Source organism: Onychomys torridus, chromosome 3 (genome assembly GCF_903995425.1).
Source record: "Onychomys torridus chromosome 3, mOncTor1.1, whole genome shotgun sequence".
Classification (NCBI taxonomy): Eukaryota; Metazoa; Chordata; class Mammalia; order Rodentia; family Cricetidae; genus Onychomys; species Onychomys torridus.
In genome coordinates this window covers 85,332,875-85,360,561 of record NC_050445.1, presented here as the reverse complement: position 1 = coordinate 85,360,561, position 27,687 = coordinate 85,332,875, and positions in this window count along the sequence as shown.

Sequence of the window (27,687 nt, the reverse complement as noted above, 5' to 3'; positions counted from 1 at the left end):
TCTTTGGAAATAGCTTTCCAAATGCTCATAGTGTCCAAGGTGTTTCCAGTTTGACCTGGGCTGGGGTTCCAGCTCATATGCAGAGGGCATTTGTGCTTCAGTGTTTGAAAAACAAACACCAGTCCCAATATAGGTCGCTTAGGCAATCTGGGTTGGTGAGCTGCAGAGCCATTGGCAAGAGTAACTGCTTATCTTCAAGCAGAGCAGATAGAAGGCTGTCTGTCATCCCTGAACCGGCTGGAGGCTGGCTTCCCTCTGCCCCCAAGGAGAAAGGATGTGCTCCAGCTGATGGGGAGCTAGCTGCAGATGTGCATGTAGAAAAGCTGAAAAGACACCTGGAAGCTGTGGGGCACATTCGCTGTCAGTGGACAAATGAGAAAGGAACATGCTTTCTCCATTTCCATCATGACATCACGCAAAGATAATGTAACACAGATGCTTGGGATAAATAATTCAGGAGAAAACAAGAGACATACAGCCTGAGTGCCCTGAACAGCAGCCAAGGCCTCTGTGGTAGCAGCTCTGTGCCCCCTCCTTCTGTCAAAGTCTACATTATACCCAGATGCAAATCCATAATAGGAAGGCAAAAACATCGCAATTCCAGGGCTGGAAATTGTACTCAGGTTCCCCTGCTTCCAGCACCTGTTTCTAAGCACCTTTGGCTCTATTTTTTTTTCTGTACATCAAATTGCCTTCTCTATCTTCCTCTTCGAGCCTTTACCCACTGATATCCCCCATCTCTCCCAAGACAACGGATCATCATAACCTTACTTCATTGAACACTGATACTTGGTGATTTCACTGTTCTAATGCTCAGTGACAGTTATTGAGCGTGTGACACTTCGTTAAGTATGTGCCCTGTTTCACCATGTTTAATTCTCACAAACACCCCAGCAGGAAGATTCCATTATTTTTCCCAAATAGGAGGAAACTGAGTTGAGAGAGGTTAAATGACTCTCCAAAGGCCGTATGAATATTATTTTGTAGAGTAAGAATCAGCCTGCCCCTGGAGCTCGTTCCCTTGACCTTTATTACAACTATTCCATAAACTATACAGCAATTGGGGAAATTATGCAAGGTGGCCAACCCATGCTTGGCTCTTGTATACTAATCAATGACAAGTCATCTTGCAGCATACCGAATATCAGGCCAGAACTTCTCATCCACCTTCCGCGAGTTCCTAGCTGGACTCCTGTAGGTAAGGCCTTTACCCCAGAACCTTATTCCTCAACAGAATAATGTCAGGCAAGAAGTGTACACCTCATGGATCCCTGGAAGAATTAAATAGGTGAATCCATGTACATGACATGGAACAGTGTCTAAGATATACTAGGCACACAGAGTAAGGATTGGTGGATAACTGATGCTGATTAGGTTTTAGGAACTGGTTTCTGGTTTTCATATTGGACATGAGAATCAACTATGTAGTTTACCTGGAGAAGGCTAACGTTGCAGGTGATGTGAATAAATTAAAGAAAGAGGTCTGTTCAGAACAGTAGTCAGTGACTATATTTTAAAGAGTGTTATTCAGGGGTGTTTGGCGGAGGGGAGCACAGAAGACTAGGGAATGGTATTTCTCTTTGAAGTGATGTGGTCACACCTGCCCAGGATGGGGCATGGAATCTTGTGTTCAGGTAATCTGAAACGAAAGTCCCTGCACTTACTGAAGTTTATAAAGATAAAGCCCCACTGAGACAATGAGTCAGGGACGTGACCACTGGGAGTTTCTGGGTATCAGAGTTCGAATGCTCCCAAGGTGTAGAGAAGGGTGACACACAGGCACACAGGGTGGCATTGGTGTCTGGTCAGTATCTCTGGCTTGGCTGACAATCTTGAGTGGGGGGAGATGGAATGTGTGTGATCTAAGCTGTAATTTGTGGGGGAGTCAGATCTAGAAGTGACCATTTTATCATTAAAATCCTATAGGGAGGGGCTGGGGATAGTTGGTATAGTGCTTGCCTAGCATATATGAAACCTTGGATTCAATCTTCAGGGCTGCATAAGCTGAGCGTGGTGGCTCCCATCTGTAATACCAGCATTAAGGAGGTGGTAATAAGAGGATCAGAAGTACAAGGTCATTCTCAGGTACTTAGTGAGTTCAAGGCCAGTCTGAGCTACATGCGAGAGTGCACACACGTGAACACACACACACACACACACACACACACACACACACATGTTTGTATATATTTTTATACATTTATTTGTGTGTGTATATATATATATATATATATATATATATATATATATATATATGGAAAAGGAAAGTTCATAGTATCATAGTATCAACTAAATTTCATCACCAAGACCACTAATTGAGGAAGAAACAATTCCACCTCAGCATTGCCAAGCAGCAGATACTTCAGCTGCTTGCAGATCACACCCATCATGGAGATACTTTATTAATCAACAAATCAATCAATCAATAAACATTTATGAAAATATTCCCTAAATAAATGGTAAAGAACAAGGTAATTTCTTATAGTGTTTTATCTTCTGTGCTTTCATAATACCTAAGGTACTGAAAGATGAAAACTTTAGATCCACATGCAGGAATGGTCATCTAATTATAAATGAGAGGATTTTCTCATGAGCCAAGCTGGAGGGTCCTTTTCAATACTTCTTCAGTTAATTTCTTAGTTCTAAAGTTGGTAGAGTGACAGCGAGGTATGGGGTATACCACACAAACACTTGTCAATGTCCCTCTAATTTGGCTCATGATTCCGTACTTTGAATCTTTGTTATTCTGTGTTTATCTTACCCACACACTCCAATTATGTTTAAACAACAAAAGTTACATTGTTCTTGTGTCTCCATCCTAAGGGACCAGCAGAGTGCTATTTTCACATCAAGTTTGTCCTCTGAAAATACTTTCTGAAAAAGTAACTGTCCTTATTTACCCCTTCCTGCGTTTATAGACTCCACTTTGAAGAGTAGAAACTGACAAGAATAAAAAATGGCAAATGATATTATTGGTGTTGTTACATGGTGACTCCTTTTGTGAAAAATTATGTGATCCTCATTGACCTAATTTACTTCCTCAGAAAAATCAATTAATTGTATACATTTCTTTTAGCACTAAAGGAGGGCTGGGGAGATGGCTTTGTGGACAAAACACTTGCCAGGTTGGCATGAGGACCAGAACCCACATAAAACTCAGGCAAGCATGAGGACCAGAACCCATGTAAACCCAGGCAGGCCTGACAACTGCCTATAACCCAGAACAGAGAAGGCAGAGGCAGGGGATCCCCAAGGCATCTGGCCAGCTAGATTGGCTGCCATCAGTGAGGTCTAGGTGTAGCAAGAAACCCTGCTTCAATAAAGTGAAGAACTTCAAGCCTCCACAGTCACATACCCATGCTCACTTACATGAAAAATACACATATGCATGCATGTATACTGCACATATATTCACATGTTTAAAAACCCTAAAGAAAAGGTAGTTGATACTTAAGACTTATCTAGGCACTGTGACAAACCCTCTACCTGCTTTATGTAACTCTATTCTTAAAAGAGTGGTGTAGAGCTGGAATGGTCCTGTCTTTGTGCCTGTTATACAGATGGAGAAATATGTTCAGAGAGGCCACGCAGCCCTCCAAAGGTACCCATCTGCAGAGGGGATGAGAGAAATTACACAGGTGCAGTACAGGTTTGATCATGGCAGTGGCCTGTCTTTCTCAGAGACAGTCTAACCATGCAGTCACCTGTGGATGGAGCTCAGGAAGATGGGACAGGCTGCCCACTTTTTCAAAGCAAACACTTAATGATGGAGTCAGGACGAAAGCATGTCAATCCAGCGCTCTGCTCCTGGCTCTCACGAGTGCCTTTGTCCCCATCCTGATTATCCACAACTCTCTTGGCAGTGGTAGGGACTTAACTGTGACCTCCAGTTTTACTGTGGCAGCACACACTGATCATAAGGACAGAGTGCTAGCTTCGATAAAGGATGTGAGAGGAAGCCGTCCCTCTGGGGGCATTCTGAAGTTATAGGACATTCCCCGAGGGCTCCTGCTTATGGAGCACCAGTTGCTGGTCCTGTCCTGGAAGTCTCTAAGATTGCTGCAGATGTCTTGAGGCACGTTGGAAAGCCAAGCCTGCTCCCACATGTGCTGCACCAGCTGCCACTCACTTTGGAGCTCACATCTGGTGCTGTCAGTGTACTTAGCAGTTGCTGAATGGTAAAGCGAGCAGAATATGCTGATCTCTCTCCTCTCAGGCCTTTTAGAGGCAGAAAATGTTTGTGATAGCAATTCAGTTTGCTCTTTGTTTTGTCTGTCTATTAAAGTGACCTTAGCGCAGCTGAACATTTTACATAATGATCTACTACCTTCAGTCTCCATCTCTACAGCATGAACTCCAGGATAGTGGCCTTGTCTGTCACGTGACCTTGTCTGTCATGTCACGATTGCATTCCCACTATGCAGTACCTGAATCAATCAGGATTTTACCTAAAAACAAAACTAGTTGTATGGTGTGTGCACGTATTGAGCTGCCTCATAGACCTCATAAAGATGTGATTTTGACTTCCATGTGCCCATTTGAAATAAGTGTAGAAAAGAGACAAAGCATGAGGGTGACCAAGAAAAGAACACAAACAAGACTGGATAAATTTTCTGCAGCCAGAAAGTCTTGTCCTGTTGGACTCAGCTTTAGGATACAATTATTGCTGACACAAGGGATGCTATTCAGATGCCTAAATTTGAAAGTATGCTGTGCACACAGAAAAATGGGAACTACAGGTGTGAAATTTGAATAGCAAATTAGATCTGCATTGTGGGGGAATCGAGAATGAACCAAATGAATTACAGATAGCAAGCTAGAGGAAACACATCCAAAAGACCTGTCTTCTACAGCAATTTAGGAGCAGCCAAGTGTTTGCATAGCCCACTAACATAGAGCACTCTGTGCTTACACCTAAACCTATGTAGTCATCCTGTTGTACTAAATATGTGCCATGAGGTGGCATCAGGGGAAGGAGGGTAACTTGCATCTGTTGAGAAGTAGAGGGAGGTGCATGTGCAGTCTGACCCAACAGAGAATTGCACAAGGTATTGCTGACAGTTTTAGACAGTCTTGGCAAGTCTCTTGGAGAAGTAGCCTTGTTCAAATTCTCCTGCAAACTCTCAGTCACTAGAGTCAATTGGATTCTTATTGATGCAGGAAATAGAGATTTGAGAGCCATTTGCAAGAGTGTTCCAGAATTGGATACCCGTGGACTGTCAATGACAGAGTGAGCTCTGTTTGGGAATAAAATTGCAATCAATGGTTTGCATCCTTCCTTAGTGCTATCACTAAGGGTATGTTGGGATGAAATGATCAAAGGAGTAATGTGGAAAACAGTGGCAATGAGCAAGTTATCTAAGGTCATCGAGACAGCTCAGAGAGTAAAGGTGACTTGAATTCCACCCCTGGAAACCATACAAAAGTGAAAGAGAGAACTAACTCTACAAAGTTGAGGTCTGACATCCATACATGTGCAGTGACATTCTCTCTCTCTCTCTGTCTCTCTCTCTGTCTCTCTCTGTCTCTCTCTCTCTCTCTCTCTCTGTGTGTGTGTGTGTGTGTGTGTGTGTGTGTGTGTATGTGTGTTCATGCACATACACAATGAACAATGACAATATTTTAATAAAAATTATATGGAAGATACAATAATGTCCTCTCTTGTCAAATGTTTTTTATGGATTTCCTTTAATAAATGAAGCTATAAATTTTTATTCACATATAGTACAGTGATATTTGATATGTTTGAAATCTTTCTATTGAGGATTTTATTTTCTAATAGAAAACTGAGAGAATTCCATGTTAAAAGTTTAGAGTGTCTTCCCCCTATTTGCCCTTATTTTGGTGCAAAACTTGAAGAAAAATGTAGAAATCTAGTTTTGACCTTTTATTCTGGTTAATGGGATATTTTAGTCCAAATATGTTGGCAAAAGAATTCTATACTTTGATTGCACAGTGCTTAAGTATTAGCGTCCGACATGGGCATGACATTTAATGCTTCATGCCTTGCATATTAATAGAGGTGGGAGTTGCAGGGAGATGTCCTGAGGGCAAAATGAGGCTTCTCTTTCCTTCAAGCATTCATCGCTTTCCTGATTTCAGTTCCAAGGGAATTGTGAAGCTCAAACAGCTGCGGGCAGGCATCCTTTGCAGCCCCGCAGAGTTCTGAGAAAGTTCAAGCAATATTTTCTACAGAATTCACATACTCACAGCTCATATTTTGGGTTGTTTCAAGAAAAATTTAACAGTGAACTCTTTCCCCTTTGTATGTGTGTTACCGCAACAACCTGAGTCAGATTCTTGTTTATAATTTAACAGGACTGTGTGCATTGGCATACCAGTGAGTAAAGTATTTATAACCACACCCTTCAAAAAAATAATAAAAAAGAAATTAACTACTTATTTCCTGCTCCTTCTTCAACTGAACATACTGCTTACAGGGTTTGTTTGTTTGTTTGTTTGTTTGTTTGTTTTTTTATGGTGATAATGAGGAGTTGCCTCTTGCAAACCATTAGGGCAATAGTTAGAGTGAATTTGATAAAATGTGGGGAGAGATCATCTGGAAATTAATGAATCTGCCAGAAGGCAAGCTTATGGCCTGGCATTATTAGTGGCCCTTTGCACCCACATTGATCTCTTCTGTTCAGGTTCATGGATTCACCGCATCAGACACTTAGCACTTAGGGTTTGCATCAGCCTTGCAAACCCTAAGAGAGAGCAGAGAGAGGTGGTGAAGTGTGGAAGACAACACAACCCAAGACTAGAACTCTTCCCTGCCTCCTTAAAGGGCCTTTCCCCCCTCACTCATTTGCAGACCATCAGTATCTAGTGTCTTTGTTAAAATGATTGTGTAACTTACAGGGTTTGTCTGAAATCCTAGTTATACTTACTAAAAGAAAAAACAAAGAAACAAACAAAACAAACAAAACAAAAAAAACCTTCTCAAAGTGGCAAGGCCACCAAAGCACCTGGCCTGCTCACCGTCTAACATACCCTGTGACAGCAGATTCCTCTCCCTCCCAAGATTGCTATAACAGGGAATAAATAACCCATGCACAAAATAAATGCTGCAAGTACAGCTGAGGACTGGAGTGTCTTTGTGTGCAAGGCTCAGGCTCCATCTGTGAGGAGATTGACCTGTCTTCCCTGTCTTCCCCCTATTCTTATCTCCATTTCAGCTCCTTGGTGCATAATGGTCTTCAGACTTTCACAAGGGTGACTCATTTTAACAATAACAGCCCCCCATACCCCAATATTAGTAATTTTCTTTGGGAGAGGGACTATATATTATCAGAGAGGAATAAAACATTTCATTTCCCTAGGAAAAGGAATTATTGAGTTTTTAGGAGAATCAAATGATCTTCTTTCTATACTTTTGTGTTTAGTCTCTCTCTCTTCTCTTTCTCTCTCTCTCTCATGCTCATATACATACATACTCATCTGAAACTCACACCTTTAGATATGAATAAATTCACTTTCAAGCCTCAAATTGTGTAGACAAGCATGCTGAGTTGCTTCAGTCAGAGTGGCTGGAATTGGGTACTGGATCCTGAAGTGGGGCTAGATGCTCTGCCTCAGAACAGGGTTGCCCACAGGAAAGAAAAGAAGTAATGGGTTCCAGTGTGCCCAGGAGGCAGGGGAATCTTGAGGAACATCTTGCAGCACAGTCCACACCAAATTCTATATTTGTGAATAATTGCAGAAGAGTGTGTGCCTTGGTCTGCCATGAAAAGATGATAGTTACTCACTTTGAATCATTGGAGTTGGACAGTATGGTAGTTTGAATGAGAATGGCTCCAATAGTGTCATAAATTTGAGTGGTTAGTTCCCAGCTTGTAGACTGTTTAGGAAGGATTAGGAGGCATGGCTGTCTTGAAGATGTGGCCCTGGGGGTTGGCCTTTGAGGTTTCAAAAACCTATGCCAGGCCCAATTTCATTCTCTTTCTGCTGCATTCTTGGGGGCCAGATGTGAGCTCTCAGCTCCTGCTCTAGCACCATGCCTGCTTGCCTGCTGCCATGCTTCCCACTGTGTGTCATGACATGGGTATGTGGGTTCACAAGGATCCATGAAATGAAGACTCAGAGGCATCTTAAGAATGAATCTAGCCAGCCTCAAAAGACTGAACCACTATCCCTTCACCTAGGGCATTTTTATTGCTTAAAAGAACCTGAAAGGAGTTTCCAAGGATACAACTCCAAGTGCAAATTCCTCCCTTTCTCAGGTACCACAGTTTTCTGGTTTCCTGAACCAAGTTTTGCATAGGCCTTTGTATCCTTGGGAGACTCTGAGACAAGACTCACATAGGGCAACAAGAGAAACAAAAGGTGACGCTACACAAAAGATGGATTAGGGCCAGGTGCCACTCTCTGGAGCCAGGTCAGGTGCAGCTCAGCAGGAATGCAGCCACACACAAGTACTGACTAGAGTTCAGGGCCAGATTCAATTGATTGAAAATGTGTTCGTACTTACACCAACCCATGTGATACAAATGTACAGCAGTTACAGTAGTAGCTAGGGTCTGCGTGTGTGCATTCATTTGTACATCTTAAGGGCCCTAGAACCTGGTGTGAGTACAGGAGACTTATTTGAGGAACGAATCAAGGAAACCTTACCTAGTGGGTGACTAAGCAATGATTCAGAAAATAGGATACAGCTAATAAATTGTAATTTTAAAATCAGATATGACTATGGGTATTGGAAAGTAATCCTACTAGAGACTGCCATGGTCTCTAGCCCCAGAATACACTGCATGGAGAGAGAAGAGATTGGGACTTTGGACACCAATTTATAGCCCACATTATGGATGGCTGTTTCCAAGAGCCATTAATTCTCTGGGCTCCCAACTCAGCAGCAGTGACTGTAGCCACCTGAGACAGCCCTACGGCCATTACTATTTGAGGTATACTCAGCGGTAATGCACTGGAGAGGTGGACGGGACCCACAAGAGGATCTGCACACAGCCATAGAGTTTAATGTGCTAGAGGGTGGCTTCGGTTACATGGAAAGCAATCCTAATCACACCTGCAGGTTTTCTCAGCAGGGCAGCTTCTCAACATCTTCCAATGTGTTTTAGAAGTAGTCAGACTTAGAAAGGGCTGGAAATGGCATTGACTTTTTAACTCTAGAAGCCAAGAGAAAGAAAGTAGTATGACTACACTCTCCCTTATGATTAGCATAACCTCTATTAGTCAGAAGAGGTTCTGGCTTCCTGTCCCACGTTGGTTAGGCCAAATTATTGAGTGTTTTATTGCCTCTTAGCTGTAGGTATAGGTCAAAAAAATCCAAGCAAAAATAATGTACATAATATACCTTCTAAATTGGCACACCAGTAAAATTGATCATATCACTGGGTATGTAGATAACACCTCCTGCCCCCTGTGCTCGCTTCTTGGTGGTTCTTGCTATGCTTGGTGAATTTGTAAGTCATTCTCAGCCCATGCCTCACTTCTGCCTGACTCTGTGGCTTTACTGTGTCTCCTCTGCTTGGAACAAAGATCTATGTTTTGCCCACATCAGGTATTTCTCTACTAGAGAAGCTTGCCACTTTCCCAGACCAGTCAAACACTGCCTTCTTTGTGAGCTCTTCTTCACACCACAACACAGAATCACCATTTTGCCTTATGTCCCTCTACAGTTTACTGACACCTTTACATCAAAGCTGACAAGGCCATTTGCATTGGCTTCCATGCCTGCATTCTAACATTATAAGGTACTTTGAGACCAGCATACAGCCATGTGAGACAGCATACAGCATTACATCATTTAGGGCTGTGCTGAGGTAGTAAACATTGATTTCTAGCCTCTCTTTCTCTTTCTCTCTCTCCCACTACTTCTTGTTCCCTCCCTCCTTCCCTTTAAGCTCTCTCTCTCTCTGAAGAAGTTTCACCATGTGGCCCAAGCTAGCTTCAAACTTACCATGTAGTACTGGGTAGCCCTCTATTCCTGATGATCCCCCATGCTGGGATTATAGACATGATCCACTGCATCTAGAGAACCATTGATTTCTTGGGCACACCTTATGTCCATGAAGAATTAGCTTGGGGTCTCTTCCCTGCACTGTCGTTCTTCTTAGTCAGGACTGGTCTGGCAGGACATAGGATATCTGAATATTCATTGTTTTTATAGGGAGAAGGTGATATACTGTGATACCTTAGGTGTCCCCTATGATTTCTTAGTAAAAGTATGATCCCACAAAGGCACTACTGATGGGATGAGATGGAGGCTTTAGGAGATAGGGCCTAGGGCAAGGTCTTCAGATGACTGTGGACATGTTCTTGAAAGAGACACCAGGAGTCTGGCCCTGACTCAGTTTGTGTTACTTCCTAGCTATAAGATGAGAAGTTTTGCTCTGTCACATATTTCTACCATGGTGAGTGTGCTGACTGATTTTGTGTGTCAACTTGACACATGCCAAAGCCATCAGAGGAAATGGCTCCATGAGATCCAGCTGTAAGACATTTTTCTCATTTAGTGATCAATAGAGGAGGGCCCAGCCTATGGCCCTGGATTCTATAAGAAGGTGGGCTGAGCGTGCCATGGGAAGCAAGCTAGTAAGCAGCACCCCTCCCAGAGCCTCTGCATCAGCTCCTGCCTCAGTACCCTGCCATTGACTTCCGTCAGTGATGAACAGTAATATTGAAGTGTAAGCCAAATAAACCATATCCTCCCCAACTTGCTTTATGGTCGTGGTGTTTTGCCACAGCAACAGAAACCTAAGATGGTGAGCTACCAAGACAGTAGGGTTGGGACCTCTAAGACCATGAGCTCACATAAATTCTTTCCTTTTACAGATGGATCTTCGTTGGAACTGGCTGTGGCACTGGAAAGCTGGCCAGCATGCAAAGCAAGCTCAAACGAGCTTTCCAAAGTGCCATCTGGCAATTTTGCACACCGTTGCTCTCATTGCATTGGCTGGAGCAATCCTCAGCTAGGGCCAGAATATCCACTATTTGCCTTAATAATTACTTTAATAACTTCACACTATAGATGTTTAAGAACTGATCAGTCAATGAACAAGTGTGAGATGGTTACAGACATGTCTTGAATCCGATTGAGTCGTACACACTCCTTTTGAGCTTCTGCCTCTTGATTCCCAGAGTCCATTAATCAACATCATGTGGTGCTCATCTAGTTACCATTATGTGCTGGACTTTGAGCTGTGTGTGTTCAAATACAAGTGATCATGACGATGCTGTAGATCATACACTATCATTTAGTCCTGCTTTGTTTCTGTCTCATAGTGAAAGTCCAGAGACATTATTGCTTATTTGATGGTGTGTAGTGGAAAAGCGAGAGCATCAAATCCAAACTCAGGTCTGTCTGCCCCTAAAGCCCTGTGTGTAACTCTCAAGGAAGAGGGGCATGCACTATCATCATTCCAGGACTTCCCTTTCTGGCCTTTTAATAGCTTGCATAAGAATAGCTCCAGGAGTGTTTTCTAGAATGGCCACATAAATGTTCCCAGTCCACAGACAAATATGAACTCAACACACTTTAGTACAGGGGAAATGAGGAACAGTTTCAAGCATGCATCATTCAAAAACTCCCCTATTACTGAATATTTTGCACTTTTTCTAGCTCTTAACTTTATTGTTTTCAAACGAGAAACCTGAGGTTTTGCTGTCCATGGTCCACTGAATCTTTACAAAGATCTGAAGTTCTGTCTGTAGAAAATTAAAAACTGTTGTCCTCCTTAACCCCCGGAGCTCCCACATCTCCTTCGAAAATCTGGAGGTTGAGTTTGCTTCAGGTTTGTTAGAGAGCCAGAGTTGGTTTGTAAACGGGTCAAGCTGATTACAGGTTCCTCCAAAGTATGACCACCCTGCCCCCTTGTGGACGGATGTGTGTCGCTGTCCTTGGTGCTAAAACATCAGTCAGCCAAGAGTCTCAGACCTTTCTCTTTACCGAAGGGTCTTGAGGGAGGATGCTGGGCAGAGGAGCCTGCAGTCATTCTTCTTGCCTTTATCCTGGTAACAGAAGAACTTATTGCATGTAATTTTTGTAGTTCTGTTCTTCCTTATACTCATTCTTTTTCTAAGTTGAAACCACATGTTCTTTCTATATACTTCTCATCTTAATATTTATATCCTCTTATTTATATGACTGTAGGTTGTTGCAATCATCACTAAACATCAGAAATAAATATACTAAAGAAGGGGTTGGAGAGAGCTCAGTGGTTAAGAGGCTGCTCTTTCTGAGGACCCAGGTTCAACTCCCAACACTCACTGGGTGGCTCACAACCATTTGTAACTCCAGCCCTAGGGAGTTATAGCTTCTATAAGCACTGCATGCACCTGGCTCATAGCTGTACATGCAGGAAAAACACCCATATACATAAAATTTAAATTAATATATAATAATAAAACATACAAAATAAGTAAAATAAAATATATAATATACAATAAAATATTCTACTTCCTTTAATATATATTTTAAAATATAACATGTATTTATATATATATGGAAGTAGTAGTAGCTAAAATATAGAAACTTTGAAATCAGGTTGACTCTGTCTGAAGCAGAGCTTTCTTGTGTACATGCCAAGCAACACTGAAAAGTTTACCTAAGTTCTCTGAAGCTCAGCTTTCTTATCATTAACATAGAAATACCACTGTGCAGAACTCAGAGTCATGTGTGAATTAAATGGAACAGTACTTGTAAAAAGTTCAGCACAGATCTTGACCCCTGTGATGCTATGCCATCTAAATTTGTTGTTGTCCAGGTTTTGGTTGTTGTTTGTTTTATATTTATTTTTCACCTAACATGGGACAGATTTTGCTATAGCACTTGGTTGTTGTTTGTTTTATATTTATTTTTCACCTAACATGGGACATATTTTGATATAGCACTCAGAAAATGTTTAATTATTATAATTAATATGGGGGGGAGTTCCTGGTAATGTTAAGTGTACACATTCTGTTCTCTCTCTCATTATTGAATAAGGTATGCAGAATACAGAATACCTGGACCATATATCTCAGCATTTTCTCCCTAGAGAGATTCCAGTTTCATGTATGCTGTCATTCATTAAAGAGAGTTGGTTAAAAAATCTCCAGCAGGAGTCTGGGCCTCCTGAAAGTTGAGCTGCTCTGTACTATGAGCCTCGAAGCTTTTTAAAAGGACTCAGCTATAGGAAATTCTCTCCAGAAGTTAAAATAAATTTTTTCTGCCTTCTTCTGTCCCAAAAAAGTAAATGAATATTATGTAACTTGGTTTGGCTTTTCTGTCTACCTTAGCTGCTGGGAACATGTAGTAAAATACAGTTCCTGACAGCAGTAAGGAGTTCAACTCAACACCTGCTGTTCCTGCATCCCAGCCACCCTCAGTCAGTCTTTATCTGATATTCATCACTGTCCTATTTAATTTTCTTATCTTTCCATTCACAGCACACATACACACAGAGACACACACACACACACACACACACACACACACACACACACACACACACACACACACACACACAAATAACCAGTCTATTTTGCACCAAATTTATCAGCTGCTATAAAAATTCTAATATAGACAGAGCACATAATCTAGATATATAAATAGGCCTTATCAGTAATTAACTTTACTCCATGTAACAAGTTATATTGGAAGAACTATTATTGGAAAATAAGCAGTTAATCTTTATACTGCTGTGGCTGAAATCAACCAGTACTCGAAAGTTAGGTTAATGTGGTTCACATGGCATCTCTCAAGTAGGACATAATGGGCAGGAGAACTAGAAGATAAGCAAGATGGCGGGGTTAAGATATTGAACCCTGGGGTTGGGGATTTAGCTCAGGGTAGAGCGCTTGCCTAGCAAGTGCAAGGCCCTGGGTTCGATCCTCAGCTCAAAAAAAAAAAAAAAAAAAAAGATATTGAACCCTGAGAGTGGCCATTCTTTTCTTCCACTGAGTGCATGATTTGAATGAGTCATGTGATCTTCTTGTTGGGATTTTATTCTTTATCTGTGAAATACAGCAGGTTTAAGCATTAAATGGACTAAACTTCGTGCATGCTGAGGATGTAGGAAATGTGTACAATGGCATACACAGTATTAAGAACCACTCTTGCTGCTGTTATTTCTGTTGGAATCCTTCCCTATCTATTCTGTTTCAAACTTGGTGACAAACAGACAAACACCAACCACCTTCCTCATCAGTTGTTTCCTCTATAAATATGTGACTCCATCAAACATAATGTGTATTCTACTCACTTGTTAATTTTCTATCCTTCCTACTTTAATGTAAAATGTAGATAGAATGGTGGTGTTTCCTTCTGTGTTCTGCGTGCCTAGTAACAGTTCCATGGCATGTTTGAAGTGCCTAATAAATGTCGAATGAATGAACGAATGAATGTCTAATTATGGGTGATCATTTACACTGGTATTTGATGGGAAGTAGAATTTATTAGTATAAAAATGATCTTAGGTCTGGGGGGTATCACTCAGTGGTATGTCATTTTCCTAGCATGCACAAGGCCCTGGGTTCAATCCCCAGCACAGAAAAAAAAAAATTAAGAAAAAGTTAAATGAGGATCTAAACCCTAATAATTTGTTATTGACCTAGCATCAGCATGAGCAAACTTTTCATCACAACTGTAATTATATATGATAAGTCTTGGAAACTTTTAGCTCTTCCTTTATTAAACTTTAATTAAAATATAATTAGATTACATTCCCTTTTCCCTTCCCTGCCTTCAACCCCTCCAATACCCTCCTAATATCTCCCTTTTCCCTGACTCCCTCTCAAACTAGTGTCCTCTTTTTCTATGATCACTATTATTACATACACATAAGCCCATAAATATAATTCACTGAGTCTGTTTAGTGTCATGTGTATATGATTTCAGGGCAACCAGTTTGTATTGGATGGCCAATACAGGGGCTCATGCCTGGGAGAGACTAATTCTCCCCTCTTAGCAGTCATTGGCTACCTGCAGCTCTTTGTCTAGGGCAGGACCCCGTGGATTGCCCCCTTCTGAGTTAGCATGCCTATTGATATTGTCATTGTTCAGCTCTTATTATGGCAGATATACCATTGAAGTGTCATACATGAAGCTTTTCTGTCCTTTCCAGAAGATACGGCTTCACAAGCATCTTTCCCGGTCCTCTGACTCTTAGAATCATTTGCTCCCCTCTTCCACCAAGTTCATTGAGCCTTAGATACAGGAGTTGGGTTGTATATTGGATCCACTGGGGCTGTGCTCTTCAAAACCAGTTGATCTGTGCATAGAGATCAATTGTGGTTTTCTGCAGTGGTCTCTATTTGCAGCAAAGAGAGACACTTTTCTGGTGTAGGGTGGGAGATACATTTATATTTGTGTATGAGGTTAAGTATTAGGAATGCAACTCTGGAAGTGGCAGTCATAGATTTTCTTCTAGGATCTGTGATCTCACTACCTCCAAGGAGTTAGCTAGATTTCCAGTGTCAGACATGATTTCCCTCCTGGTGAGTGAGCCTGTGGTTACTGCCAAAATACAGCTGTTGGTTACAACCAGAATGTGAGTGCCACTATTTCATATCTTCCTTTAAAAAAAAAAAAAAAAAAAACAATTAAAAATCTATCCAATGTGGCTGAGAGAAATTCTACCCACATTACAAGTGGGAACCCATGCACTGCAGCCACTTAACAAGGTGGTCCATGCATCTTGCAACACTCCCATTGAAGATAGAACCCACTTTCAGGACCTCTTGCTTTATTATCTAATCCTCTGGCCTCCTGTAAATCGTCGTCAGCTCTTCCCAGAAGAAAACTACTCCTTCTATCAGGGTTTCTATTATTCCCCTTATCTATATTTTCAGGGTTGATACTATGTGTGCGAACTTTACTGAGCATAGTATTCGGGTGGGCCTTAAATCCCAGCTGCTTGCCAGTAGGCAAGTTACTTATCTCTGTTGGGCTGTGTAGTTGTCTGCCAGGTGGGATTTGTGGAAGCTTTTGTGAAGATGACATGCAATAAACCACATAAAATGCCAAGAAGTTAATAAGTGCTCAGTAAACATTTCCTAATGACTTATCCCGAACTTGACACAGAGGACCATTTTTGAGGCCTTGGGGGTTTTAGCTTGCCCACTGGCAAAACTGACAAAAATATGTCTTTAATGTGCTTCATCAATGCCACTTTTCTTCCTATGAAGGTGGTTTCTCCATCCCATGCCTCTCCTCAAAAGAAAATAACGAGCTAGAAAGAATGCTTGAAGATTAAAAGCACTGACTGCAATTCCAGAGACCAGAGTTCAATTCCCAGCAGGGAAAATGGTGACTCACAACCATCTATAACTCATGCACATGGTACACAAAGATATGCAGGCAGAATTTCAGTATAAATAAAAGTTTCAAAGGAAAACAATGAAGAAACATAACTCACAATTATTCATGTCTTCACGAAGCTGGATTTTTGGTATTTTTAAGCCTAAATTATGAGATAGCATTTTCAGAATTCTGTTTCAGTCTTGTCCCATGGTGAATAGTATGTAAATCAATGTATTTTTCTCCCATACTTTACCTGAGTCAGCCTCTGAGATGATATTCCTATCTTACAAAAGGGGACTCACATCCAGCATGTCCTTTAAGAGCTGCCTGTGACATGTAAGAGATACTTCAAAGGGTGAGGACACAGGCACTAAAATGGTGATATGTCTCTGTCCCCATGACTGACTCTGTCCCCAAAGGCTGAGCTTCTGAAATTCATCCTTACGGGATGCCCCCAAGTGAGTAAAGCTTGGGAAGCCTTGTTTCTGCAGAACAAGATTAGGATTGTTTCCCTTATGTGGAGGATGAGAATGGATGGGTCCTTGCATTTGGAAACCACAAGTTGACAACAAAATCTGTCATCTATTGTAAAACTTCATACTTATCAGCTTTGAGATTCAGAGTAGCAGTTATGTGTCTAACAGACCTGATGACCTTGCCCTGGACTCACAAGTCTCTCTGACTGAAAGCACACTCTCTCATAAATCAGTTCCATAACTATGAATGAATAGTATACTTTGTGGGTTTTTTAATGATGTGTTTATTTTTATTTTATGTGTACATATGAGTGATGAATATTATGTGTATTTGTGTGCCACGTGTGTGCAAGTACTCACAGAAGCCAGAAGAAGGTGTTGAACCCCCTGTAACAGGAGTTACAGGCATTTGTTAGCTACTTGATTTGGGTGCTGAAAACTGAACTTGGCTCCTATGTAAGAGTAATATATATTCTTAGCCGCTGAGTCCTATCTCCAGCCCACTATTTTGTTTTACAGGTTTGGGTGGTTTTGTTGTTTTGTTTGTTTGTTTGTTTGTTTGTTTGTTCATTTGTTTGAGGGTTCAAGGTCTTGTGACTCTCATGCTGACCTCAAACTCTCTGTGTAGTCAAGGATGATCCTGAACTTCTGATCTTCTTGCTTCTAGCTCCTGAGTTCTGAGATTATAGTTATGTATGGCCACACATATTATAGGTGGAGCTGGGGAGCCAAACTCAGGGCTTTGTGCATGCTAGGAAATACTCTGCTAAGTGAGCTATGTCCCTACCACCTAAATATCACACGGAGAAACATATACACCAGGCTGGGATGCAAAGCTCTGGGTTTACTCTCTAATGCATGGACAAAGAGAAAGAAGAGGGGACATAGCGAGAGAGACTGAATCCTTTTTAGAGAGAAATTCTCATTCCTAAGCAATGACATTCAAGAACCTTCTACTTGATAGCAATACCAACCAGGAAACCTGACCTGTCAGACAGAAAGTGTACATTAATAATAAAGCCAGCCCTTTGTACTTGAATTCGGTAATGTACTTGAGGATTTGTGACTTGTTTGGGGGACATGCTATTTTATTCTCTTTTATATCATTGTAGAGATAAGGGCAAGATTGAACTCTAGTGGTGAAAAGTCCAAACTACAAGCGATTTCAAAATCTTACAGATGAAATAATAGGCGTGGAATGCTGTACCTAAATAGGGAGGCTCAGGAGGCTGCGAGCCTGGTGACAGCAGACGTCCTCTGAAAAGAGGACTGTGTTCAAAAGAACCCAGGTTTCATCCCATATGGTATGACTGTTATGCTGTGTTCTAGGGCAAATGCCAAGAGCTGATATTTTTAGATTTCTCAAAAGTAACCACTGACTATATATGAATCTACAAGGATAGCATTCATGAAGTCATGGGCTAGAAATATGTTTTATTAAGAATTCCTTAAGTCAACCGTGACTAGAACCATGCTAATAAGAAAAAAAAAAAAAGCAACCTGCATTTTATCATTCTGCTAGCATGAACTGAATAAATCCCCTCTCTACAAGAGACATGAAGGGGATCAGAAAGAAATATTAGCAAGTGTTTTTCTTTCTTGGATAAAAGGTATTTCCCACTGGTACATAAACAGAGGTGTGGAGAATTGGCATAGGCATGTTTTCTGGCTTAAAATATTTCCAAAGACTGCTCTCAATAGAACCCACCCATCCCTTGGAATTGGATAGCAAAAACCCTGTGCATTCTTGCCCTGTACAGGCTTGCTCTGCACAGGCCCACCCTGTGCATGTGTGACCCGCAGAGGCTTCCATTGTACTTGCCTTACATACGTGGACTTGCCCTATATATGCTTGAATTAACACTACACTAGGCTGAAAATCCAGCACAGTTCCTCATACTTACATGGCAAGACCTTGACCTACTGAACCATCTCCCAAACTGTGGATGAAGGATTATTTGGGGGGGGGGGGGCAAAGAATCTGCACAGGCTGTTCAGAACATTATCTGGGGTGCTACACAAAGCTTTGTTTGTGTGAGATCTTTCTTCCCTTACCTAAATCCCCACTTTCCACATGATACACCATTGGATGAAAACCAAGAGAGAAAGGCTAAATTGATGTTCATAATAATGAACAGAAAAGAAAAAAAAGGGACACCAGTCCCGGAGTTAGAGACACTTGCAGGTGCTAAGAGTACACTATAGTGTTTCCAACTGGACTGTATGTTACAACAGCTGCTAGACATTTGTGTGTGTTTAAACAGTAAGTAATTCCAACAGTAAACTTTTATAGTTAGCTTCCTAGTAATGTTTCATAGTCCATGTGCTCACATGACCATGCATGCCTAATATCTACCATTTTGGACAAAGTGCTACAGTGCATGAAATTCCATGCCATGAGTGACTTTTTTCACTCCTAAATTTAGTAGCTCGCTTGTTTGTCTGGATGTATCCCAGCTTGCTCATCCATTTACCCATTGAGGGACATCTTAGTTGCTTGCAGTATGTGGTGATTTTAAATACGGCAGCTATAAACATCCACATGCTGGCTTTTATATGGCCGTGGGTTTTCTCATCAGTTGGGTAAATACCTAGGAACAGATGTTAAGGCTGATTTAGCAAGGTGAGAAACTGTAGAACTTCCACAGTGACTATCCATCCTGTGTGCACTGCAGGCATGAATGAGGCTGCTGGTTGCTCTGCATCCCTGCCAGCTGTTGGTGAGGTTGGAGTTTGGGAGCATAGCCTTCAGAACACAAGGTAAGTATGCAGAAATAACTCATTTTTAAATTTGAACTTTCCTAATGACCAATGGTGATTAATAAGTTTTCATGTGTTTACTGGTCATCTTCATGTCCTTCTTGGTAAGGTGTCTATTCAGATATGTGACGTGTGTGTGTGTGTGTGTGTGTGTGTGTGTGTGTGTGTGTGTGTGTTGTACACATGTATGTGGAGGCCAAAGGCCAACTTCAGGTGTGTTCCTCAGGGGTGTTCTACCTTACTGGTTTTTTCCTAAGATTTATTTTATTTTTAATTTTGTATATTGTGTTGGGGGTAGGTGTGTATGGTGAATACAGGTGTCCACAGACTCCATATGAGGGCATCAGATCCCCTGGAGATAGAGTTACAGGCAGTTGTGGGACACAATGTTGGTGCTGGGAACTAAATGGGTCTGCGTTCTTAACCACTGAGCCATCTCTCCAGCTCCACCACCATGTTCTATGAAACAGGGTCTCTCATTGGGACCTGAGGCTTATGGATTTGGTTAGGCTGGCTGGCCAACAAGCCCCAGAAATCTCCCTGTCTCGGCATTTTTAGCACTGGGATTACAAACGTATTTATCACGTCCAGTTTTTACCTTGGTGCTGGGATTTGAACTCAGGCCCTCATCCTGGTGAGTACTTTTCTGGCCAGCTATCTCCTCAGGTCCTGGTCTACCTTTTCAGTGTGTGTGTATGTGTGTGTGTGTATGTTACTGGAAACTGAACCTAGTTGAGTACTCTACCACAGAAGAGATTTTCCAATTCTCTTCATGGTTCTTATTTTGCGACCGACTCACTAAGTTGTCCAGGCAGGACTTCAACTCAATAGCGCAGACAAGCCTTAAACTTGTAATCCTCTTGCCTTGGCTTCCAGAGTAGCTGGAATTACAAACATGAGCCACTAGACCCAGAACTTTCTTCTTTTCTACTGTTGAGTTTAAGAGTTCTTGAGTAATGCAAATGCAACTCCTTCATGAGATCTTTGTTCTGCAGACATTGGCTTCCAGCCATGACTGGTCTCTTCATGTTAGTCTTCTATTTACTTTGTTTTTCATATTGTATCAGAAATCAACCACTAAATCCAAGATCATTGAAATTTTCTGCCATGTTTTCATCTAAAGGATTACAGTAACACAGTTAGTTGTATAAAATATTTCTGGTGTGTGTGTGTGTGTGTGTGTGTGTGTGTGTGTGTGTGCGCACACACATATGTGGTGTTAAGGATCAAACCCAGGGCCTACACATGCTAGATTAAGTGTTATACCACTGATTTACAGCCCCTGGCTACTGCATCATCATTATCATTATCATTATCAGGGAGAGGAGAGAGATTCTATGCCTTTTACACCAATGTTTGAAAAGCAATCTTTTCTTCATTGAAAACCTTTCTAACTTCTCCAGAGAACAACTGAGTATATATGTGTCATTGTCCATTTCACTGACTTCTGTACCCATTCTTTTACCAGCACTGTACTGTCTTGATTTCTGTGGATTACTGGTAAACCCAAGTCCATCACTACACTTCCTCTGTGTTCTTTATTAATGCTGCCATGAGTATTGATCTTTTCTTCCCATATTAACTTCAGAATCAGTTCATCAATAGCTTCAAGGTTTTTTCTGTTTTGTTTTATTTTAAATGGGAATTATGTTGAATCTGGGTGCCTGGAGAGATGGCTCAGCAGTTAAGAAGTATGGGTTCAATTACCAGCATTCACATGGATACTCACAATTGTCTGTAGCCCCAGTTCCAGGGGATCCAATGCCCTCTGCTGGCTTCTTGTGGGCACTGCATACACATGGTACACACATACATGCAGAGATACACCATATACATAAAGTAAAATAAAATAAAGTGTTTTTTAAAGAAGTGTGCTGAGTCTGCAGATCGAATTGGGAAGCATTACCCTGTAAAGACATGGTCGCTTACATCCCAGAGCACAGCACATTTCTCCACTTATTCACATCTTCTCTCATCAATGCTTTAACACAGATCTTATCAATTCATTCCCAAGGATTCATGTGTGTTTACGTGTAACAGTCAACAATCTACATTTTAACTTCCTGTTGTGTGTTGTTTGACTTTGTGCTTTGACTTTTTAAACCTGTCTCATTAGTTAATTTTTGTTGATTCTCACCTTTTTATGTAAATAATAAGATCATCTTTACATGGAAACAGTTTTATTTTCTTTTTCTTCTTTCTTTTTTACTATTTAAATTTCTTTTTTTCGGGGGGGGGGGGGGGGGCAGGACCTCACTTTGTATCCAGGCTGGCCTTGGATTTCTTCCAGAATGATGTTACAGGTGTCTACTATGTCCACTGTGCCCAGTAATGTTCAGAGAGCACCTATGTGTTGATCCTGATCTACCTCTCTCTCTCTCTCTCTCTCTCTCTCTCTCTCTCTCTCTCTCTCTCTCACACACACACACACACACACACACACACACACACACACAGAGAGCGAGCACTCAGACTCTCACCATGAAAAAGAAGGAAGGTAGCTCTAGTCTCTTTGCAGATGCTCTAGATAAACCTGAAAAACTCCCCCAATGAAACTCATTGGCTATCACAACTCAGAATTTTATTTTATCCAATGTTTATTTAGCATTAAATGATAGGGATCTCTGTTTTTTCTTCTTGAGTGTATTGATATAATGGATTGCACTTATTGATTTCTTGATAATTTCACCAACTTGGCATACTTTGAAGAAATCCAGTTGATGGGCATAATGTATATAATTTGTTTGGATAATATTATATTAAGGATATTTCAACTTTTATTTTTGAGAAATATTTATCAGTAGTTTTCATTTTCTTGTTATATTTTTGTTTGAAGGGTAATACTCAACTCAATATCTCAGAAATGTTTCTTGTTTTGGTTTTCAGCAGACAGGCTAATTTAAGTATCTGGTGGAATTCTGGAATTTGGTAGAATTCTGCAACAGGCTAATTTAAGTGTTTGATAGAATTTTCCATCAAGCCTGTTAGAGTCTGGCTTTCATTTTTAGAAGGCTGTTGAACATCTATCTGAGTTTTTCAGGCATCCCTGCATCTATCCATGTACATCATGGAGGTCTGTTTCTCTCTAAGTTAGCAAACTCTCAGGGGCAGGGCTCTGTTCGTGGCAATATTTTTATTTCCCTACACTGAGCAAGGGATGGAAAGTGACAGTGGGCTCTGTGGTTTGTGGATCTCCTCCCTGGGGCCTGTCAGGCTTCTTACGTTTTCTAGAAAACATACTCCTGTTTTTCTTGCTCTCCTTGGTTACTCTGCTTGGGCTTTTATGGGGGGTTGTTCTAATTCTTCCTGTTTCTTTTCTCCTGCTAGCTTTCACTTTAAATCTGCTGTAGTCCTCATAGCAGAACTTTGGAATGAGAGCTCTTAACATGCTCATCTTACTTTAATTTCCTATTTGCTCACTCTAGTCATCTATGTCCTGGCCGAGTCTGCTTCTCTCTTTTCTCCTGTGCCTGCCAGATGTGGCCCCTCGATGTCCCTCTCTTCCACGTGAACCCCACTCTTATACTAGTGACATCCTGGCTCCCACAGTTCTTGGAACTTGCCACTGAAATACCTCTGTGCATGTTTGGGTTCCAATAGGTCCTGCTCCACTCAAACAAATCCCAGCTATCTCTCTGGCTAAGCATGGCCCTCCAGATTTAGGGGTGACAGTTAGCCTTGCAACTCTGGTATTCTGCTAGATCTAAGAAATGTTGTTTCTCATCTGTGTTACTAGTAATTTTCTATTTTACTTATAACAATGACAGTAGTGGTTTCCAGATTGTTTATGAGTCTACATGTAAACCAAACTCCCATCGGTTTTATAGAACTGGAGTGACCTTCTCAGCACAGAGGATGTACCCCAAAAGGAGGCCTGTCCAGGGGTCTCATCTCATCTATCTGAAAGCTGAGTTGAAGACCATTTTATCAAGTCTTTGGGGCCCTGTCAGTGATGATCAGTTGAGGAAGGTATCGTATTCCCTTTCTTTTCTGCTATGAAGGTGCTGACTGACACGATGCAGATGGTTGATGACCTGGGTTTCTGCCAAATGGCTTCTGCGGCTACTTTCTGTTCTCTTCCCTACAGATTAGACTAAGTGAATTGTTTCTGTGATATTCTAAGATTCTTATGGTTTCCAGGGGTAGTTAGCCCCATGCAGCGTCTTGCCTTTCTTTCCAAATGGGTTCTGGAGCAAGCTCACTCTATCCTCTGTCAGTGAGGAGCAGGTAATAATGAAGCTCTTCTGGATCTTCCTTGTGCTCAGTGATGTTCCCATAGAGCGGGCATTCATCTTGGAGCTTACATCCCATTAGCTTGTCCTCCACAAAGTCACAGATTACAAGGTCACTGCCATAGGAGGCAGGATCACACACGGTAGCCTCATCTGTAAAGGCAATCTCAATGGAACATGTCTCGTGCAGCTCAATGTGAGTGTTGGCTTAGGAGGGGTATTTGTTACTTACAAAAAGCCTCAGGGATCACATCACAGGGCAGACATAAAACCCAGATTCCCTTGGCGCTGTATAAAATGGAAGGACAATCAGCTCCATCACTTACACTGAACTCTAAGCTGTCTGGGAGGTTTATGATCACTCATTAGTTATTCTCCACAGCACACTTGTGAGAAAAAAGATTGGGTGCATTCCGAGGGAGGAGAGAAGTCCTTGAATTAAGCACCAAAGCTGCTCTGCTTCTTTTCATCCTATCCTGCAAGGATCCCCAGGGGGCATTGCTATCATCTGACAAGGAAGCATAGTTAAAAAGAAAAGGAGGGTTTTGGTTTTTTGTTGTTTTTTTTTTCTCTTTCAACTTGCATTTGCTAATAGGAATTTCCTCCACAGAAGTAAGTGTGGCCTGCTGGAATTGAGGGTGCTCTGTGCAGGCCTCTGAGATTTATACCTCTAGGCTGGAAAACTGATATTTCTTTCCAGGGCCACGTGGCTGCTGGATCATTTACAGTTGTTCCCACTGCTATCATCCCTCTATGTGGGTGCAATTAAAAACATCTCCTCAAGGTGGGGATGAGTCAAGAAGTGGAGGATTGTTATTAGGCAATGGTGTGTGGTGGGGGAGGGGGGCATTGTAGCCTATCAGGATCCTCTATCTAAAGCTCTGCTTCTGCTGCGTTAGCAAACCACTCCAACCTTTCATTTTTACTTTTCTCAGTAACACATCCAAATCTGTGAACAGGGAGCTTACACCATACGGATGTCTGTGGGCGGCTCAGACACCGTTTGTCATGCTGAAGGCTGGGCTCAGAAGTGGCCATGCCAGAGAGCCATGCAGCCTCTTTCTAAATGAGGTCTGAGTAGACCCAGAAAATAATGGCTTCTTGGAAGAAGGCCAGGGGCAGAACACATTCTAGGAGCTCTGGATTGAATCAAGGGCGTATATGATGAACAGCATTTGGGACTGACTTTTCAGACTAGAAGGCTGTCCATCCCAGTTGGCAGTGAGGACAGATTCAAAAGCAAATCAACTCCTGTTGCTTGTGGGTTTTGAAATTTTGTCTTCAGCCAGTCCACATATGTTCCCTAAATAAGACACACAGCCCCCAAGGAGGCGTGGCCTCGGCCTTCAGGCGGACACTACATATAGTCATTTATTCACAACACCAAGTCTCTTCCTGGGTTTTCTGTGCACGTATTATAACTAGGTATGTCAACAGAGAACACAGTTCTTGGACCAAAGGAAATAAGAGTTCATTTATTCTGAGCCCAACATGCATGACCACTGCCCTAGGACATGGATTCCAGTGACCCTGAAGGACATGGTCTAATATGGATGAAGTTGCAGGAAGTTTTATAGTCACAGACAAAAGTCAAAAGTCAGAGCGTTTACTCAATACCATGAGGACATCAAGTAAGTGGGTCCCTAGAGTCTGGAAGTCTCATCTATACGTTTCAGATACTCTAACATTCTTAGCTTCAGGGCTGGTAAAGATAGTGGTCCTGGGAAGCATCACAAGGCATTGCATAAACTCACCTAATACTCACAAGGATATGAGGGCAGACACAGAGGCTGGTAGCAAATGACTATAGAAGAAGACTAAGAATAGCCCAACACAATATTGGCTGCCTATCTGCAACTTTCTCTCCACAACTGAAAACTTCTCGTCAGTCAGTCTGCAGGGTCTGCAGCACAGACATGACTTCCTCAGGAATCGTCACACACAGCAAGTGGCTTGTTGCTTCTACACCTCAGTTTTGTTGTCTTTTAAATGAAGCAGTGAATGTCAGTGCTATGGGAATAAGGTAATGAAGCCATGTATTTCCTGGTGCATCCTGCTTGGTCAATAGTTGATGCTTTTGTGGCTTTTATTCAGCTATTTTTGTTTTGTAGTGTCCTGTGGATTGGCTGTGACAACATCTAATGCTTGTGTTAGCATGGATGTGCCTCGTTAGTGAAGGTGCTGAGTAATGACAGGAAGTGGGCACTAGAGTCACCTTCCCCTCCTCTTGTAGGGAACTCTATTATATCACCCCTCCCCTTTCCAGAAAAGAACTACTCTAGTGAGTTACTGAAACTATGGTACAAATTATTCCAAGTAAAATTCTTCCAGGCAGGCTTCCATGTGGAAAGAGTTGATGTTAAGAGCCCTTGCACTGCCCTCTACTCACCCACCCAGCACACACTGCAAGGTCAGAGCCATGGTCATCATAGGGAAAGGAGGAAATGTCCTCAGAGTCCCCCAGTACACCAAGCCAGGCACACACTGTAGGATGAATCCCTCATGGTATGGCGTTGCTAAATGTTGTTCATTTCTAGGACACAAGTTCTAAGAGAAATTTTGTTGAACTTCGTAATGCTGATTAATTTCTGTATTCTTGAAGTCAGTTTAAATCAAACCACATTCTTAGTAAACACATTCCATTTCAACATTATGCCCAATTAAAAAAACTCTCAATTAAGAAAAATTTGACTGAAGATAATATGAGCACATGAGCACAGCTTTGGAATTCAGCTCCTCTGTGAATATTAACCTGTTCTTGTCTCTGTGTATCTCCCTGACCTTGTGTAAAGATTTCAGCATCAGGGGTCAAAAGGAACTTTATCAGCTTACTTTTAAAAAGCAAACACTACAGAAACATGACTATCTCATGACTGAACTAATTGAGATAATGAAACAATTAGTGACCCTGATGATGGAGGTACTCTGCTGAGACTTTAAAACTATTGTTTTGATGATTAGAAAAGACAAGCGTGCTTTAGAAGCTGTTCTGGATTGGCCAGACATTCCTTACCCAGTTTGGTTCACAGCTGACTGACTTTGCATGCCTGTGAATAAACACTGCTCTAAACTGAGGACCATTTCTGTTGGGGATCTGACATATACAAAATATCACAAAGCTGTTTGCTCCAATAAGCCCATGACTTTCTAGGCAAGGTCTGTAGTGGTTGCTCAAGCCTATTTCTAGATGCTGCCATTGTGAAAACATAGGAATTTTAAATGAAAGCCAAGTTTGCTGAATTTTCTACACATGTTTTTTAGAGTCCTGACATGATCTGTTTTAAATTACAAGTTAGTGTAATCAAGTCATTTACTCTTCCATGTATCTGAAATCTTTCCATGGAGTTGTACCAATGCATTCCCTTTTGGGATATTGGGCCCCTTCCCCCCCCCCCCCCGATTCCTTTCTTAGCTTCCAGTGGTCAGTGTCATAGTGTCTGACCTTTGCCAATGAGGCAATTCCTTCTTCCCTTCACTAACTGGAACAGGACAGAAGACAAGCCCACATGTGTCCTGAACAGACTACACAACAAAGAACGCAATGAAGGATGGCAAAGGACCAGTACAGGCTTTATTCATCTTCTGGTCCATTCCCTGCTCACCTCACTCAGTTATCCCAGAAGGTTGCTCCAGCACCCACGGTGTCTGTGTCTGGATGCATGATTGAGGCAAAGATCTATTTTTTTTTAAATTTTAGATTAATTCATTATTTTTTGCATGTATATGTGTACACATGTGTGCCACAGTGTGCATGTAAAGGTCAGAGGGAAACGCATTAGTTTTCTCCTACCATATGGCAAAATCTAATGACCGAAGTTGAAATTCTATAACAATAAATTCTGTATTATGTTAAAAATTATTCAAAATACCTGGGTGGTGGTAGCACATGTCTTTAATCCCAGCACTCGGGAGGCAAAGCCAGGCGGTTCTTTGTGAGCTCAAGGCCAGCCTGGGCTACAGAGTGAGTTCCAGGACAGGC